Below are 18,733 nucleotides of genomic sequence, written 5' to 3'. Positions count from 1 at the left end.
TCACAATTTTCCACACAACTGCCAAGAAAGGTGGATAATTAAAATAAGTACTCAGAGGCCTTCTGAATTTCCACTTACTACCATGCACCAAAACTTTACGTTTTAGAGGTGCTCTCAGTGACTGAACTTGTGTATATATCATACTCGGTCACACAAAATGGCTCCTTTTCTCTACCAATGACCTCACACCTCCTTTATTAACATTTCTAATTTAACTCATGTGCTATATAGCATAGAGAATTCTAGGAGTAGATCAACAGACATCACCGTGGGAGGCTGGGGGTATGGAGGAAGGAAAAAGAAAGTTGGCATGTTCTAAGGCTTTAAAAAAATAACATTTTCCCTTTAACTTCTCTTCAAAAATTGCAAAAATAATATGAGTTTAGTGAGAGTGAAATAGAATAAAGATAAACAAAGAAAAAAATGAATGATTAATATTTTTTCTCACCTCCTCTCCCTGCCACCAACCTGGTGTATATCCTTTCGCACATTTCTACATGCTCGTTCATTCACATACTGACTGGTACATATTAAATTCCATGGGTCTTGAATTCAGCTGCTCCATTCTCTCCACGGATCTGGCCTTGGACTCTGTGTTTCCTTCTGGATACCAAGCGGTTGCTGTAACATCTTGGGTTATGAAATGAGGTGTGTTAAGAAACATCAAAGAGCGCAACACAGATGGCTCTGGGAGCTCAGCTAGTATGACTCAGATGGCTGCGGATGACTTTACTGACTGGGGCTGGAGATGTAATTCTAGGACAGCTTCTGCACACATCTCTCCTAGGTGGAGATGGCTGAAGAACCGGCTCAGTTGAGATTGTTGGTGTTGTGTCTGTGTGTGCCGCTACGGCACGGTGGTCTCAGGGTAGTCAGACTTCTGTGGTGGCTCAGGTGGTTTCAAGGATGAGCAGAGCAGAAGCTCCACGGCTCTTTATGACCTCAACTTAGAAATCACATGGCAAGCTGCGCTCGCTCCTTGGCCAGGTGCTCCGGCTCGCGTTGCAGCCCCAAGCAGCTCAACTCCCTGAGGTAGCGGCCCACGTCAGGCTGCTCCCGCCACTGGGCCTCTGGGAAGCGGTCTCGGAACAGCGACGCCAGGTGCCCTTCATCCTCTACCTCCCCAAGAGCAGCGGTGGTGGCCGTCACTGTGGCTGAGGCCGTAGCTGAGACGCGACTGTAGCCCTCGCCGCCATCTTCTCAGCAATAGCATCTCTTCCCCTCCTCCTCACCCAGGGAACCAGTTCCGAATCTCGGATGGGAAGCATCCTGGGTGCACTTCCGGTCTCTATGGTTCTCGCTAGGCCGGCTTTCTTTCCCCGATGGTCCTCCAGGCTACAGAGTGTTAGTGTGGGGAACGACTGGAAAACGGCTAGAGAGGCGGGGTTTGAAGCTGCCAAGAAGCGGCTGGGGGCTGACCTTCTGTTTCCGGTGACTGAGGCACGAGGACCCCGTGTTCCAACCGAGCTGGGAAATGCGGCCTGTGACTGAAGAGGAGACCCGTGTAATGTTTGAGATGATAGCAAAATCTTCAGCTGCTGGTCGACAAGCCCGATGACACCTGCTGTTTCAGGCTGCACAACGACTGGCTGTATTACGTGAGTGAGAAGATCTTGAAGTTGACTGCCAATATCATCGGTGACAAGCAGGTATCTTTGGGAACGTGCTTCGGAAAATTCACTCAGACCCACAAGTTTTGGTTGTACATCACAGCTCTGGATTACCTAAAACCCTATGCCAAGTATAAAGTGTGGATAAAGCCTGGAGCAGAGCAGCCCTTCTTGTATGCTAACCATGTGCTGAAATCTGGACTAGGTCGAATCATTGAAAATACTTCTCAGTACCAGGGAGACATGGTGTACTCCATGACAGACATCCCTTTGGGCTTTGGGGTGGCAGCAAAGTCTACACAAGACTTCAGGAAAGTAGACCCCGTGGCGATTGCGGTATTTCATCAAGCAAGCACTGGGGAATATGTGTGGCACGAAGAGACATTGATTTAAAACAAAGTCATCACGAGGACTTAGGGCTGTGTGGAAGGGCCTAGCTTTGGTTCCTTTGTCTGTTTAGGCTCCACCGTCATGTTGAATTTTGTCAACTGTGACCTCTTCAGGGACTTCTTAGTTTAATATTCTATCATGGAGAAATGTAGGCTACATTCTTATAATGCAGAAATGGCTCAATAATGGAGTTTCAGATCGTTGTGATTGTGGCTAAATAGAATACTGTGTTTTCTGTTTGAATCAGAGGGCTTCTTGTTTTGAGTAACAGTCTAAATTGTTGGAATGGAGAAAAAGAATATCTTATTATTGTTATCTGTGATCACACTGTTTTCCAAACACATGATAAGAACATGGTGGATTTTCTTAATTATTTATTAATACTATGAAAGATAGATATTGCCATATCAGAGTAGTAGGCCATGTCTGGGATTTTACAAATGAAATTTGGATAAAATAGTAAGATAAGTTTATTCTGCTGATTTTCTATATGGTAGGTGCTGTGGGTGTGGAAGAAAAACTTGGATTCAAACACCAGTTCTCACATCTACCAGCTGTATGGCCTTAGGTGAGTCATTAAACTTTAATAATTTTCATTTCCTTCTTCTGTTTAAAAAAACAACTTAACCATCTTCCTAAAAAAAGTTTTTAGAATTAGAAATCATGACTTTAAAGCACCTAGCACTGTGCCTGGCAAATGATAAGTGTTGAATAAGTGGTAAGAATTATTTTTATAATGCTTATACTAAGTATTTCTGCAACTAAGAGTAGGATCATATGAACAGAATTTGATTAGATCATCTTGACTTTTACAAGCGGTTTTCTCAATCTTTCTTTTTCTTGAATGGTATAATCCCAGGCTGAATGTTATTTTTATCACCTTGATTTCCTAAAACATAATTTCTCTTACAAATCTTTTGTTTTTTTAATTAAAAGAATTTAAATTGAAGTGCAGTTGATTTACAATACTGTGTAAGTTTCAGGTGTAGAGCAAAGTGATTCAGTTTTATATATTATATATATATATTTTTTTCATATTCTTATAAATCTTTACTTATCTGACTGGGCTGGACAAAAAGCACTAATCAGAGATCCTGAAATAATTCAGCTCTTCCATCTTTTCCCCATACCTTCCAAAATTATTTTTTAGAATTATTAAAATATTTTTTAATAAAAAACATATCACAGACAAAAAGTTTTTAAACTACCTGTATTGTAAAACAATTTCTTTAGTGAATGTACTGCTTATTTTAAATTCCAAAGATAAACATCTCTAAAAATAAAGCATTTTTCAATTACCAAAAAAAAAAGAGAAAGAAATCATATGGTATTGCCTCTTCTGTACCCTATTGGTGGACAGAGTCACAAGCCCAGTGAGATCCAGGGGATGGGCACATGTGCTTACCTCTTGATGGGATGATGGGTACAGAATTTGTGGCCACTCCCAAAGAGTTTTCCTGTGAAATATTTATCTAAGAAGCTCATATTCGCATTATATCAAAGTAGAATATGGAAAAGCTAATAGGCTGATCATTTGTTTTGCTCCTTTAAAAGTTGCTGTTTTAAAAATAGGCCTGACTGTATTCTGAGTCTAACCAGGCAAGACCAATAGACTGCAATAGAGATTATAAGTGTCAAGGTCAGCCTGTCGGAGAAGACCTTGACTAAATCATGGCAAGAATTCTTTATTAGATACTTTATTTAGCTTAAGCTGTTAATCAGCTCTTCTAAAGGTGCAAACTTTCCTGAGAGTGAGGTAGAAATAGGCCTGGGTCACAAAGTTTAGGGTCATGGCCCTAAAAATAGAGCTGAGAAAAGCAAGCTTCTCAGGTGTCATGTGTGACTTCATGATCTCACCCAACACAATAATACTATTGGATTTTCCGTCTCCAAGTTTGCCTTCATTAGTGGTTCCAACAGTGAAACTCAGGCCCTGCACAGTCATTTATTATACCTAAGGTTTTATAGTGCAGCAAAAATTTATAGTAAAACCATGACTAAGTGGTGGCCATGGTACTAGGTGCCCAGATATAACAATGATTAAGGTAGGGTGGGGCTTCCCTGGTGGCGCAGTGGTTGAGAGTCTGCCTGCCGATGCAAGGGACATGGGTTCGTGCCCCGGTCCGGGAAGATCCCATGTGCCGCGGAGCGGCTGGGCCCGTGAGCCATGGCCGCTGAGCCTGTGCGTCTGGAGCCTGTGCTCCGCAACGGGAGAGGCCACAACAGTGAGAGGCCCGCATACCACAAAAAAAAAAAAAATAAGGTAGGGTGGCTGCCTTCAAAGAACACACAGTCTGATGGGTGTTTCAGGCACATGAACAGATAAATTGCAACATAAGACATTACTTGTAAATGAACCATGTGATCTCAGAGGGAGAAGATTTACCTGCCTGGGTGTTCACAGTGGATTAGCACCTATAACCGCTCCATCTCTGTCCACACCTGAGTCTTTGAACCTTCTCTCCTATCTGGCCTACTAGGATGTCACTTTGATAGACTTCAAACCTGGTTTTTCCCTCTGCCTAGAATTTTTGCTTTTATGACTGACTTGGATATTTGTCTTTTGTCCTAATATTCCTCCTCCCTGCAGTACTTTGTCTCAGCCCTGTTTTTATGGTCTCTGTGCTCTAAAGGCTGAAGGTAAGAGATTCATTCATTAAAATACATAAGTTGAACAGTATTCTATGCTGGGCAAAATGTTAGATGCTGGGGATACAGTGGCCAGCCAGTTAGAGTTCCTGTCTGTTGCAAGGAGCTTACTTCTAGTAGGATGCCTCCTAGACTCTTGGAATTAGGAGTCTGGGCTAGTCAAATGTGGGGTGGGTTAGACCCGGAGAAACTCAAGGAAACCTTTCTAACCAGGTGCGATTTGATCTATTATTATTATTATTTTCTAATGAAAAAAATAGAAGTTTTCCAGGTTGGGGTAGAGGTAGAGTAGGGGAAGGCCAGACATTTCATGCAGAGGGCATACATAACACATAAAAAACAGGAAGGGCATGGTCAATTTGGGAGTTAAAGAGAAATTCATTTGAGGGTGTAGTGAGGCATATCAGAGATTGAAGCTAGAGAAGTAGGTTGGGGTCATATTGGGAAAGGTCTTGAATGGCCCTTCTGGTTAAATTTTGATTTAATCCTGTAGGAAAGGGAGAGTCAGCAAATATTTAGAAGCAGGATCATGACAAAATTATATTTGTTGTTCTTTAAGACGATAAGCCCAGCAGGATGGTTGCAAGAGTGGAAAAAAGACAAGTAGCAGGAAGACCAGTTAGGAGATTACTGTATTAGCCTAGATGAGAACGTGTGAGCGCCTGAGCGAAGAGATCAAAAGAGGGGACAGAGGTTAATTCTGCAATCGGGCTTTAAGGTGGAATCAAGACCACCTGGCAACTCATTAGAACACTTGATGGATGGTAAGATCATGAGTCTAAGACGGAAAAAGAGGGAAGAGGAGCAGATTTGGTATGTAAGGGAACACCAGGTTTTGTTTTGGATACTTGGCTATTCAAGTGAAGATGTTCGGGAGGCAGCTGGAGACTTCGATCTGAATCTGAAGAGGGAGAGAAGATGGGCTGGAGACCCAATTTTTTGGAGGCTGTAAGAGAGGCAAATGAACAGAAGTTAAACAAATATTTGAGAAAGGAGAAAAACAGTCAACAAAGATTGTGGAATCAGTGAATAAGGAGGAGAAGCAGCAAAGATTAGCCTACTGGAAGGGAGGAAAAGTCAGATAGATGATTGGTGTTGCTTGACCAAAGTTCTTTGGGTGCCTGGTGCAAGTGTTGGCACATATGATGATGAAGGTGTAATAAGGAACAGTTGTTGGCTCTGCTGCTTAGGACGTTGCCACTGATGGTTGTACCAAAGGTGATATCCTATATGGTTTTGGGCCCTCCCTCTTGGTTCTTGCCAGTCAGGAGTCAGAATAGAGTTAGAACACTTCCCAGGCTGGTCTCACTCCTGAGAAGAAGAGGATCCTAGAAACTTGGTACACTACTTTCCAAAAGTTGAAAAACATGGGAGATATAATCTGCCTCTTGGGAGATAATAGCAGTTTAGCTTTAACTCTAAACCAACTTCTCCGTTTCTGTGCCTGAATCTCATCTGCACGATGCATTTGGTTGAATATCACTTTTGTTTTTTATTGTACTAGAGATTTTTTTTTTTTTTTTTTTTTGTCTGTGTTGGATCTTTGTTGCTACGTGCGGGCTTTCTCTAGTTGCGGCGAGCAGGGGCTACTCTTCGTTATGATGTGTGGGCTTCTCATTGCAGTGGCTTCTCTTTGTTGCAGAGCATGGGCTCTAGGTGCATGGGCTCAGTAGTTTGCGGGCTCTAGAGTGTAGGCTCGGTAGTTGTGGCACACGGGCTTAGTTGCTCTGCGGCATGTGGGATCTTCCCGGACCAGGGCTTGAACCCGTGTCCCCTGCATTGGCAGGCAGATTCTTAACCACTGTGCCGCCAGGGAAGTCCCTGGAGATGTTTTTGAGTTGGCATGTTATGCAATTTTATGCTGGGAAATATTTCAAATTTTCTAAAAACATCCTCCCCAAGGAAGTGTTAAGAATTTTCTCTTTCCTCCTCAAACATAAATATACAAGCTGACTACAAGAGAAGACTTTTGCCCAAATGTTATTTGTTTCCATAGTTTATGGAAACATTTACTTTCCATTGGGAAGTTTCTCTGGTTTCTCCTTGGATCACGTATCTGTAATTGATCTGATGCTCCATATCCTAGGCTAGCTTTGGTTACTGTTAGACAGGGTTTTAGTCTTCTAGGGCTGCCGCAACTAAATACTGTAGACTGGGTGGCTTAAACAACAGAAATTTATTTGCTCACATTTATAGAGGCTGGGAGTCCAAGATCAAGATGCTGTCAGGGTTGGTTTCTGGTGAGACCTCTCTTCCTGGCTTGTAGATGGCTGCATTCTTGCTGAGTCTTTATATGGCCTTTTCTCTGTGCTTTGCAACCCTGGTGTCTCTCTCTCTTCTTATAAGGACACCAGTACGTATAAGTTAACCAAGTTAAGACGTCCACCCATAGGACCTCATTGTCGAAATAAATTTTTAGGCTCAAGATGGAACTGCTCCTGCCTGGGGTGCCAAGTCAGCACATTGAAACCTAGAAAACTTTCATGTCCCTGTAAACCCTCTGTTTGACCGGAAACACGGTATATCCAGCCAGCCAATCCCCAAACGCCAAGCCAACTCTGGGCTCTACACTTATTTCCTCATTTCTTATTCATTTTCTATTTTTCTCTGCCTTGTTCCTTCTTCTTTATCCTATAAAACTTTCTTGCCTTCTGCTCCATTTTGCAGTTCTCTGGACCCTTGGGAATGGAGACTGCCTGCTTCATGAAATGTTAAAGTTTGTTTGTATCACCTAAATTTTCTTCAATCATTTTTAACACTACAAAAAAGAGTTTTTCTCTCCGATGTCTTCCACGTACACTACTGCCTGAGTGTGTTGTGAGAATGTGAAATGTGACAATTCAGCCTACCTGATCCTCAGTTTCCTAATCTTTAAAATGGAGATAAGAATAACAGTCCCACCTATCTCAGAATGGGATTTTTTCCTTTTCCTCTTCGCGGTATTAAATGCAATAATATTCAGAAAGTGCTTTACCAACTGAAGGTGCTATGTCTGAAATGTCCTTTCCGCAACTGCCTGATAAATGTTGACTCATTCTTAAGACCCAGACTAAATTATCACCTCCAGTGTGAGCCATTATTTTTATTTATCATAATTGTTGACTGGTGGATGGGTGAAGTTTTTAACACCCCAGGGTCCAAATCTAATACAGGTAGAATATAAAAAGAGCATAGGTAATTTGCTGGAGTCTTGTAAGTAACCAGCACTAACTTGGGATGATACGGTCCTAAGTGTGTCCAGACACAGAGCAGACTTCCTGTCCCTTCCTTCCTTCTCGGCCCACTTCTTATCAATGTGGTATGGAAAGAGCATAAGATTTGAAGGTAGACTGATCAGGGTTTAAATCTTGATTCTGTAACTACCTACATATTTGACCTTGAGCATTTTACATCCATGAGCCTCAGTGCTCTACGAGTCGATCTGATACTTCAGATTTGGTTGCTTCCTCTGCATGGGCATGAAGTGCAGGGTCTGTGGGTACAAGGGAGGGAAGAGAGGAGTGGTGGAGAGGGAGAGGGAGAGGTAGGAGTATTGAGAACAGTGAGGACAAGCGGCATTTGTGCCAATCTTTGTGTTTTAATTGCCACAGCTGTTCCCAAATTGGGATCTAGCTCTAAAATTGATAAATCTTTTACGTTAATTTCCCACTAAGTTAAGTCAGGCTTCTATTATCTTTTACAAGTGGTGCTTTTTGTATTTTGAGGAGACAGATGTCACAGTTAATGCACAGATTTCTGGGAACTAGAGGAGGAAGCAGAAGGCCCATCTGGTAAAGCAGGTGGGCAGGCCATGGATGACCGTCAAGCATGTGTGTGTTGGGTGTTGATTATTGTGTCGACCTGGTCTAGATTACAGGAGAGCTTGAATGTTCCAAGAAGGAAAAAAATTTTGGGGGGGGGCACTTGGGACTGAACAAAATAAATTAACCATCTCTGATTGGTTTCAGATTTGCAGATCTCTGAGGAATTTGAAAAGGGTCTGGCAATTAAGCAATAGTGGAAGCTCCACACACCGAATAAACTAAATATTTTGAGACTTGCACAAGTTCTGAAAATGGTCCAGGCATTTTAACTAAACATCTTTTACATTTCTCAAAACTGAAATGGTTGAAGGAAAAAAAAAGGAAACATCTAATGAGAAGAACGAACTAATTTTTGAAAGGACAGAAAAGTTTTTTTATCCTAACGCTTTCAGTAAATGCTCTTTTATTCACGGATGATCTGTAATGCCCAGTAGTGACTTAGAGGTTTTCTCTCCCTGCCCTACCCAGCTGTGGAATACAGATTCATTCTTTTTATTAGAGTGATATTTTGTTCAATGGACAATGTTTATCCGTATCCATATCCAGTGATAGATTTAAAATATAGGTAATGTAGAAGTGGTTTGAGAGACTCCAGGGAAATGAATTGACAGGTAGCTAAGGGCAAAGTACTGTAGTCGTGACTGGGTTACAAACTGCTGGAAAGGGTGTAAAGATTCAAAGCAGACTTACAGGACTTGACAGCCTGTTCTTGTTCCACTGTCCTGGCCTTGATAATGCTGTGCTGTCTCCTAGTGCTGGAATGAGGATTCAAGAGTAGCATGCCATTTGTAAAGTTGGCACACTGTAGGTATTTTTCAAATGTTAGTTCCCTTTCCCTTAACTTCAAGTGCCAAAACCCTGCCCTTATCAAAATTACTTCCATCTTCAAGATGTGTGCGTGTGCATGTGTGTGTGTGTGTGTGTACGCATATATGAGATGGGGGTGTTCTTAATAAAATACACGTGTTGGTGCAGTACCCCCAACGATTAATCAATCTTGAAAACGATGCTCAGCTCTGGATCATTTTGTTTTCATTTATTTAAGGGGCAATAAGTTTCTATTTTTTATTGTATTTTGGGCATAGATATAACGGGAGGCCTAAAAATTGGGGGGTTAGGGGAAGAAACGTATGTAGAATGGAAACTGTGGCACCATGTCCAGTATATAAAGGGGCAGGCCAAGGGCTTCTTTTGTTGGGTTCAAAGAGAGGCAGAAAGTGGCTGATGTGAAAAGCCTCTTTATTGGGGAGTTCAAAATAAGCTGAGTGTTGCAGGACAAGGCCTCAATAGGCTGCTGTGAGATGAAAGTTTCATCATAAGGACCATAGTCCTTGGACTTGGAGGTCATAGTCTTATTGATGTGGCAAGATTTTTGATTTGAAGCAAGGGCATACTTTGTAGGGAAATGGTAATAAGGCAAGATTCCTCAGGGTCAGTGGGGTGACTTAGCAACCCAATAATGTTGATGGGCATCTAATCTCTGAAAGGTCTTTGGCCATACCTACCTAATAGTCTAGCTCTGATAATTCTGAGGTGGTGTGCTGACTGATATTCTCTTTGAAGAGAACTTTGAACTATAGTTTCAAACTAGAAAGAAAAAGTAATCAATAGTTAAAGAAAAGCAAGCCAGGTAATGAACCCTGGTTTAGGTGTTGAGTAGTTAAATGTACTGCAAATATATGCCAGGAATTTACACTGCGGAGTGAACTGGAAGCTGAACCTTCCCGGAAAAGATTTCAATAAAGACTCTTGCTTCTTTCTTTGGTTCTTGCGGGAGACTATTTCAATTCCCCTTTTTACAGGATGGAAAAAATAGTGCATGAGCAGACAAAGATAGTCAGAGTGACACTTGAGTTATGTGAAGCACAAAGTATCACACACGTTTCCCTGCTGCAGGCCAGCACACCAGTGTGGACCCCAGCTCAGAGTTTTGTCAGAGGTCTGTCAGTCCTGCTTAGTCAGGGAAAGAAGTTTGGCTTAACATGTTTCTCTTTTCCCCACATCACACACTACAGAAACCAAAACCAAACTAAATAAGACACAACAAACAAAAGCAAAATCCCATACCAGACAATACATGATTTACCTCCATGGGGATTAAACATTACAGAAGCTGAACTCATGAAATAGTGAGTGTCTGATTAGCTGTCGCTGTGAGGTTGTTACCATTTTGTAGTCTGGCCCAGACATGCTGTTCAACTGAAGAAGGTACTAAATCCAGGGATTTGGTGTTGGGAACTAATTATGGATCATAATTACTTGTGGACTTTCAATGTGCCTGAAGATATAGTGACTGATGCAGGTCCAGGGCTCTGGACCTTGGCTCCTGGACTCACTATGGCCTCTTGCCTGAGAAGCTCTCCCCAAAGGAAGCTTCCTCACACATTTCTCTCAACTTCTACTCTTTCTGATCCAGGAAAGAGGCCAAGTGTTGTATATGTAATTCTTGAATATTTCCTTTGAAATTTGCATCTTGGTGGTCTGTCTCATAACTCAATTTTATATCTGATATATTTGATACCTTGGGTCTTCTAGTTGCAACTTCCAATTTAAGGTTCTGGGGTATGGGAATGGGGGTAGAGACAGATTTGGTGATCCTTATTTTCTCCTTTATGCTTATCTGTATTTTCTTAATTTTCTGTAATAACCACATATTAATTTTAAAATAAGAAAAATTCATATGAAAATGTTACTCATTAATTTATCTTTTTACCTCTAAAATGCTCAATGATAACTTGGACAAATTTGTAATTGATACTACTCGTGTATAGAAACATTGTGTACGTAAACAAGGCAAAACAGTAATTCTTTTTTTCTTTTTAAGATTTATTATTTATTTTTGTCTGTGTCGGGTCTTAGTTGCAGCACACGGGATCTTCATTTCAGCGTGTAGGCTTCTCTCTAGCTGTGGTGTGTGGGTTTTCTCTTCTCTAGTTGTGGCACGCAGGCTCCAGAGCGCTTGGACTCTGTAGTTTGTGGCTTGCAGGCTTTCTAGTTGAGGCGCACAAGCTCAGTAGTTGTGGCGCGTGGGCTTAGTTGCCCTGCGGCATGTGGGATCTTAGTTCCCTGACCAGGGATCAAACCCGTGTCCCCTGCATTGTAAAGCAGATTCTTTACCACTGGACCACCAGGGAAGTCCCCAAAACAGTAATTCTGTTGCAAGTAATTCTCATTGTATCCTATCAGGTGACACACCATGGCTAATTGTCCCTTTACTGATGGAGCTAACATAGATCACTTTATCAAGATGTGTCTGCCTGGGTTTTCTATTGTAATGTTGCTTTTTCATTTTAATTAATAAATACTTGTGGGGAGACACCTTGAGATCAGGTAAAACCTTGTTTCTTATCCCACCTTCACCCATCAATTTTAGCATCTATTGATAATATTTGTGTAAATTTATTATTACCATGATGATTGACAACTTGTGATTTTTCTAATTTCATCGTTCATTCTACACTTATTAGATGGCATTCTATGCTAAGGAAGAACTTTCTTTTCGCCCATTTATTTATTCATATATTTATTTATAGTCATGGTCCCTTGGATCCTTATTTTATCAAATGGGTTATAACTTTTTACTATTATTACTTATTTTGATACTCAAATTGCTCCAGATTCGGCAAGTAAGAGCTCTTTCAAATCGGTTACTGAGTTTGTTTGACATGTCACTATCATTTTTTGGACATGTTCTAGGTTCATCTTGTTCTCTCCCTATTCAAGTCCTGGAATTAGGCACTAATTCCAAGTGCCTTGGTTCCATTTAACATAGAGTGATATTTAGAAGCCAAAGACCTGGGTGATCACATTCTCTCATTTCACATATATGCAATAGATATCCAGAGAGGATAAGTTGCTTGGAAAGGTCACATAATTAATCAGAAGCCACAGTCTGAACAAGAAGTCAAGATATCTGAGTCCCTGGAAGGTTCTGTCTTCACTGGGTCTTTCTGGTGCATTAGAAAATGGTTTATTTTTTAAAGTATCAAATTGAATTCCCATATTACAGTGGAGATTTGTTACTTTTCCCTCCTCAATATACCATTTCTTCCTTTTGGGAGACATCCCATTGTCACTCTTAGTTCATCTTCAGCCATCACCAAGTGTGGGACCAACTCTACTCTCTGGCTCCAGGGTTGGTCATGGACTCACGACTGGCTAATATGAGTCCCTGGGGCATCTGTGGAGCCATCAAGAAGGAGTCTTAGTCTCTGCTGGGACTGTTAGACTGGTAGGAGGTAAACCTGACATTGCTGTGGGCAAATACAGCCCAAAGATGGGCTTGATTACAGTTTAGGAAAAGTCTGACTATTAATGTGGCCCAGACATGAAGAGTTTCCTGAGGACGTCCTTAAGCCCTGGATCAATTTGTGCGTGAAACCATATTGCATCCCTGAACTTCACTGTTGTGTGGTCTAGTAAATTCTTTTGTTTGTCTAAGGCAATTTGAATTGGGCTTCTCTTACTTGAAACCAAAAGAGTAATATGTTCTCCTTAAAATCTTAATTTCTAAATCTGTGAAGCAGTAAAAAGCATAGCTAGATTTATTTTCTGTTCAATTGATGTCAGGAAGTTTATTCCTTAATACTTTGATATAGGAGAAAGGAATGAGAAGTATTTGTTGAGTGCCTGGTCTATCAGGAAGAAAACCAGTCTCTTTGCTTAGTTAAATAACCCCAATTTCACCTATTTGAAGTTCCTAAGTGGTAAAGATTATTACTTAACCACATAGATCACCAGTGTAAACCACGTCATTTTTCAACAGAATTTATCTTTTTTTTTTTTTTTGCGGTACGCGGGCCTCTCACTGTTGTGACCGCTCCCATTGCGGAACACAGGCTCCGGACGCGCAGGCTCAGCGGCCATGGCTCACGGGCCCAGCTGCTCCGCAGCACGTAGGATCTTCCCAGACCGGGGCACGGAGTATAGTTATTGGAGTATAGTTACTTTACACTGCTGTGTCAGTTTCTGCTGTACAGCAAGCCATATGTATACATATATACCTTCTTTTTCCAATTTCCTTCCCATTTAGACAACTATTGTTTAATATCTCAATTATAAAATATAAAGAAAGCTTAATATATTTTAAGTAAATTAATGATAATATTTATTCAGCACCTATGATATGTTAGACATTATTAATTAACTCATTTAATGCTCACAATAATCCCACTAAGCTGAGCAAATTTTATTCCTATTTTTGGAGGTTAAGAAATCAGTAACCTGGGACTTCCCTGGCAGTCCAGTGGTTGAGACTTCGCCTTCCAATGCAGGGGGTGCGGGTTCGATCCCTGGTCGGGGAGCTAAGATCCCACATGCCTTGTGGCCAAAAAACCAAAACATAAAACAGAAGCAATATTGTAACAAATTCAATAAAGACTAAAAATGGTCCACATTAAAAAAAAAAAAAAGAAATCAGTAACCTGGTGTCCAAGATCACACAATTATAGGAGGTGGATTTCTACAGAAGTTTACCTATCAAGTTAAGTTCCTTTGATCCTCCAAACAGTACTAAATTTTACTAAATTTCATGTGCTAGTGATGATGGTTAATTTTATGTGTCAACTTGGCTAAGGCACTATACCCAGATATTTGGTCAAACATTTTTCTAGAAGTTTCTGTAAAGGTGTTTTTTACATGAGATTAACATGTAAATCAGTAGACTTTGAGTAAAGAGTTGCAATTATTTGATAATAAAAGACACGTGTATTAAAGGAGGTTAACACTTTTGTTACTCAAGTAGAGTCACAGTTCAACATTCTGCCAAGTGGATCAATTAGTCTTAATAACACTCACTGAAGGAGCTTGAGATAAGCATGTAGGGAGTCCTTACTTGCTCTCCAAGTTTCCATTAAAGGAGTCCCCAAAGTACAGTTATGTGCGTAGAGAAGCAAAAGTCCTCATAACACGAAAACATTTACTAATGAACTTCTGCTTACAAAATTAATCTCCACTTACGCATCCCTTCCCTTTAACACCACTAGACATTATGAAGCCTACAGAGTGCCTTCTCTATCAGCCCCTGACTGATTTTTGGATGCCAGGATAAAAGGAAAGTCAATTGCAAAGTGAAATGCCAAATCTTGCAAAAAGGTAGGATTACATGCAGTATTGAACACAATGTTGAAGAACTTCTCAGCCTTTTTACTGCAAAAGAACATTAGGCACAATTAAATCAGTTAGCAATAGAAGACAAAGGAAATCTACCCAGATGACAGAGTTTTTAGTTCTTTTTATTTTAATGAAAATTTTACATAAAACGAAATGCATAAATTGCTGACTTCGACAAATACTTCTGCCTGTGCAACTCAAATCCCTATTGAAATATAAACCTTTACCATCACACCAGAAACCTTGTGCTCTTTTCCAATTAATATTCATACCCACTGTTCCAGAGAAAACTATTATATGCATTTTTTCCCACCATAGATTAAAGTAGCCTGTTGTAGAAGTTCCCATAAATATATTCGTGCAGTATGTGCTCTTTTGTGTGAAGTGTCTTTTCATTCAAGACACTCTATAAAATTCACCCATGTGATTACATGTATCAGTAACTTATTCCTTTTTATTTTGGAGTCATATTCTATTATATAAACATAGCACCGTTTATGATGGACATTTGGACTGTCTGCAGTGTTTAACAATTATGAATAAAGTTGTGAAGAGAATTCATGTACAAATGTTTTTATAATCATATACAGCTGTCCCTTCATATCCCAGGAGATTGGATCTAGGACCCCTGTGGATTCCAAAATCCGCAAATTCTCAAGACCCTTATGTACAATGGTGTAGAACAGTCAGTCCTCTGCACCTGCAGGTCCCACAGCCATGGGTATGGAGGGCTGACTGTACTTTCATTTCTCTTGTGCAAATCCCTGGAAATGGAATTGATGTGTCTCAGACCACGTGTGTTTTGCTTTACAAGACACTAGCAGACCTCTTCCTTAAGTGCTCATACCATTCTCATTTAGTTTTAAAAAATGACCATATTGGTTGTAATGTGGAGAGGATTGTAAGAATTCAGGAATAGAAGCTGGGAAGCCAGAATATTCACAGCTGATAGCCAGAACCTAGGTGCAGGTTTCACACAGAATTTCTGTAAAATATTTGTATGATTTTTAATTGTTAGTAAAGCTGATATCAGACTCAGAATGTGATAACTAACCACAGGGCCAGTCTCAGCTGTGTACTTTGGAAATATGTAAGGAATTTAAAACTCAAGTCCTACTTACGGCAAAGAGTCCTTCATTTTAGAGATGGTAATCCTCGTAAATCACGCAGGGAAGATATTCCTGTGAGCCTCTGTGCCATTTTCCAAGTGAGTGAGGAGGTGTCAAATAAAGCTGTATTAGTTTTTTTTTTTCTTCCCATCAGAAGGCTTATATACTTTTTCTTTTTTATTACAAAATAAAAGCAGATCCAGAAAAACCACACAAAGGAATTATATAGCTCTGAATTTTTATAAGCTGAACACTTAACTACCACTCAGGCCAAAATATAGAGTTTTGCCAGTCATTCCAGAAGCCCCTCCAGGTGACCTGTCCCACAGACCTGCCCCTCTTTCCAAAGGTAATCACTTTCTTCTTTGTGATTTTATCACTTAAGTATGCATCATTTGATACTACAGTTGATTTTGCCTATTAAAAACTCGATATCTTGTATGTCTCTTTTGATCTATGGGCTTATCCTCCATTCTAGTCTCTGCCTTACAGTTTGTGGAAGAACCTCGACCATTTCACTAAAGTGTTTCGCAGTCTGGACTTTGTCGATCACATCCTCATGGTGAAGTTCAACACGCTGTTTTATCCTCCATATTTCCTGAACATTAGCAGCTGGATCCAGGAGCTTGGTCAGACTCAGATTAATTCCATGGACCCATATGTCTGAGTGTTTTTCTGATGTTAGCAGACATTGACACTCATTGCCTCAGATCATTCATTGGGGGTCACTAAAAGGGTGATGCTCTAATTCTATCATTTGGTTTTCAATTATTAGCTGAAATACTTTTATTAGAGATGACTCTTTCACCTACTGTTGGGCTACCTAGTAGTACGATTTATATAGGAAAGGCAGGATACATTTGTGATTAGTGTTCTTTACTCACCTGTTTTTATGTAAAAAATTGGAATTGGTTTCATAGCATCCTCTGAACGTGAGTGATTAGTTTTATAGATGTATAGGGTGAGGGAGTTGGAAAAAGATTTTGAAAAATTCTCTTACCTGGAATGCTAGCAATTGTGCTAGCATTCGAAAGGAATGACTGTTTTGTCAAGTTTTATATTGTGTGAATGTAATTGTGTGTGTGTGCATGTGTGTGTGTGACAGGAGAAACAACTGGCACAATAAAAATGTTGATGAATAATTGTATTTTGGCTAATACAACTAGCACTCCTCATTTGCTACACAGAAAGTTTTCTGTAAAGCAAGACAAATTACCACTGTTTGTTTGTACTATGACATAACACACTGCATTCAATCACCACCTGTATGGAAGTTTCTGTTCTTATATTTATATAAAAAATTTTAAGTAGCCATTTTACTTACTTCACACATTCTTACTCACAAAAGTATTCTACTGCAGGACGAAGGAAAGTTAGGAATCATAGAAGTACCTGGTTAAGAGTTAATATGGGAAGATCTAAAGTTGATCTGACTTATATAATCTCACTTTATTTCTTTCATGCAGGAAGTAGAATAACTTCGCCTCCAAAAAATAAAAGAGAAGGGCCACACTTCCATGAAAAGGCTGTCCTTTGGAGGTCAGACATTTTGGGACATGGGATCGTAGCCCTAATCTGGGCACAGTGTCTGTGGCTCCCGTTCAGGTTGGGTGACTCCTCTGCACTCAGCACACCACTGCTCCATGTCTTTAAAGAGGGACAACCATAAGGTATCTTTGTTTACTCTCCAGAGGTGAAAAGGCAATTAAGTAAATCTGCATATTTTTTTTCAAGCCTCAGATAGAATTGGGAACACACCTAAGTCTGGAAAATCCTGTCCCCGGGGCTTTTTCAGCCGATGTCCTCTCTTTAGGCTAGCCGATGGGTCTGTTGAGATTTAAAATCATTATTCTATATGTCCTGTGCAATAATTAAAAGGTATTATGAAATCTCCAGTGGCGCCCTAGCCCAGTTTTAGACTTCATTTCTCAGATATCTCTCATTCTCTACCTTATAAGGACTTCTAGTAGAAACTTGCATAATTGCTTGTATTTCAGGGAAGGGAACTTTAAAAAATATTTTTCAAATTCCCCTCCCCCTTAAAAATAGGACTATGCTTAAGCAACACTAGGAAGTACTTTCTGTAAATAATCTATGAATTGTGTATCAAAGTTTAACACTGAAGTTGTTGCTCATTTCAGAGCTAAAATGGTTCTGTCTCTAACTCTGGCTTTGTTTTGATTATGTTATTTATTTTGTAAGTGATGTCATTCTTTTAATGGGGTTAAGGTGTAAACTGGTGAAATGGAAAACAGCATAGTTACTATTTAATGTAGAGGAATAATTAAGAGTGCCATTATGAACCAAGCCCCCCCCCCCCCCCCCCCCCCCCCCGCCGTAGATTACTGATTAGGATAAGCTGATTTTAGCCAGTTTCTATACCTGAGTTCTGAATCCTGGTTGTTTGAACTACGTATTGCTGAAGCTGCCATCTGTGAGTAGGTTGATTGACCCAACTTAATCAGCAATCAATCTGTGCTAGCTGTGGCCACTCTGTGCTACCTGAGGAGGTATAAAGGTGAACAAAACATGCCCCCATCCTTGAGGAACATATATCCTAAAGCATTGTTACCCAAAGTGTGGGCCATAGACCAGCCCCAGCCCGCAAACTGTTTCTTACCTAGTCAATTATGAAATAAGTACAGCAATTGAGAGAAAACGTTTAAGAAAGATGACAGAAATTTAACAGATTAATTTTGTGTGTTGATATCATTCTGCTAGTTACTTATTTTTATTGTATTTTTTAAAAGTATTGGTCTGAGACAGACTGGAAATTTAAAAATATTGGTTCTATGCCACTGATAGTTTCCGAAGCACCAGTTAAAGGTGTAAGTCAGACATGTTAGTTCAAACTTTTTGATAATGAACATCATAAAAAATGTCTTTATATGTTTCATATGTAAGTCCACATACATGTTATACATACATATGTAAAACAGAAATGAAACTCCTAAGAAATATTTACCTTTAGTCTAAATGATTCTTGCCTTAATATTTCTATTTACTTCTCTTTTATTGTATAAAAAAAAAATTGGTATTAACCCACAAAGTGGGCTGTTAT

At 40.1% G+C, this 18,733-nt stretch overlaps 1 pseudogene; it reads left to right on the top strand.

The window, feature by feature from the left end:
• Positions 1–454: 454 nt before the first annotated feature.
• On the top strand, positions 455–2,003 carry LOC101285644 (60S ribosome subunit biogenesis protein NIP7 homolog; annotated as a pseudogene).
• The last annotated feature ends 16,730 nt before the right edge of the window (positions 2,004–18,733 follow it).

This window comes from Orcinus orca, chromosome 4 (assembly GCF_937001465.1).
Source record: "Orcinus orca chromosome 4, mOrcOrc1.1, whole genome shotgun sequence".
Lineage (NCBI taxonomy): Eukaryota > Metazoa > Chordata > Mammalia > Artiodactyla > Delphinidae > Orcinus > Orcinus orca.
Note: the sequence above shows the minus strand (reverse complement) of the source record. Positions and strands in the feature narration are given on the sequence as shown.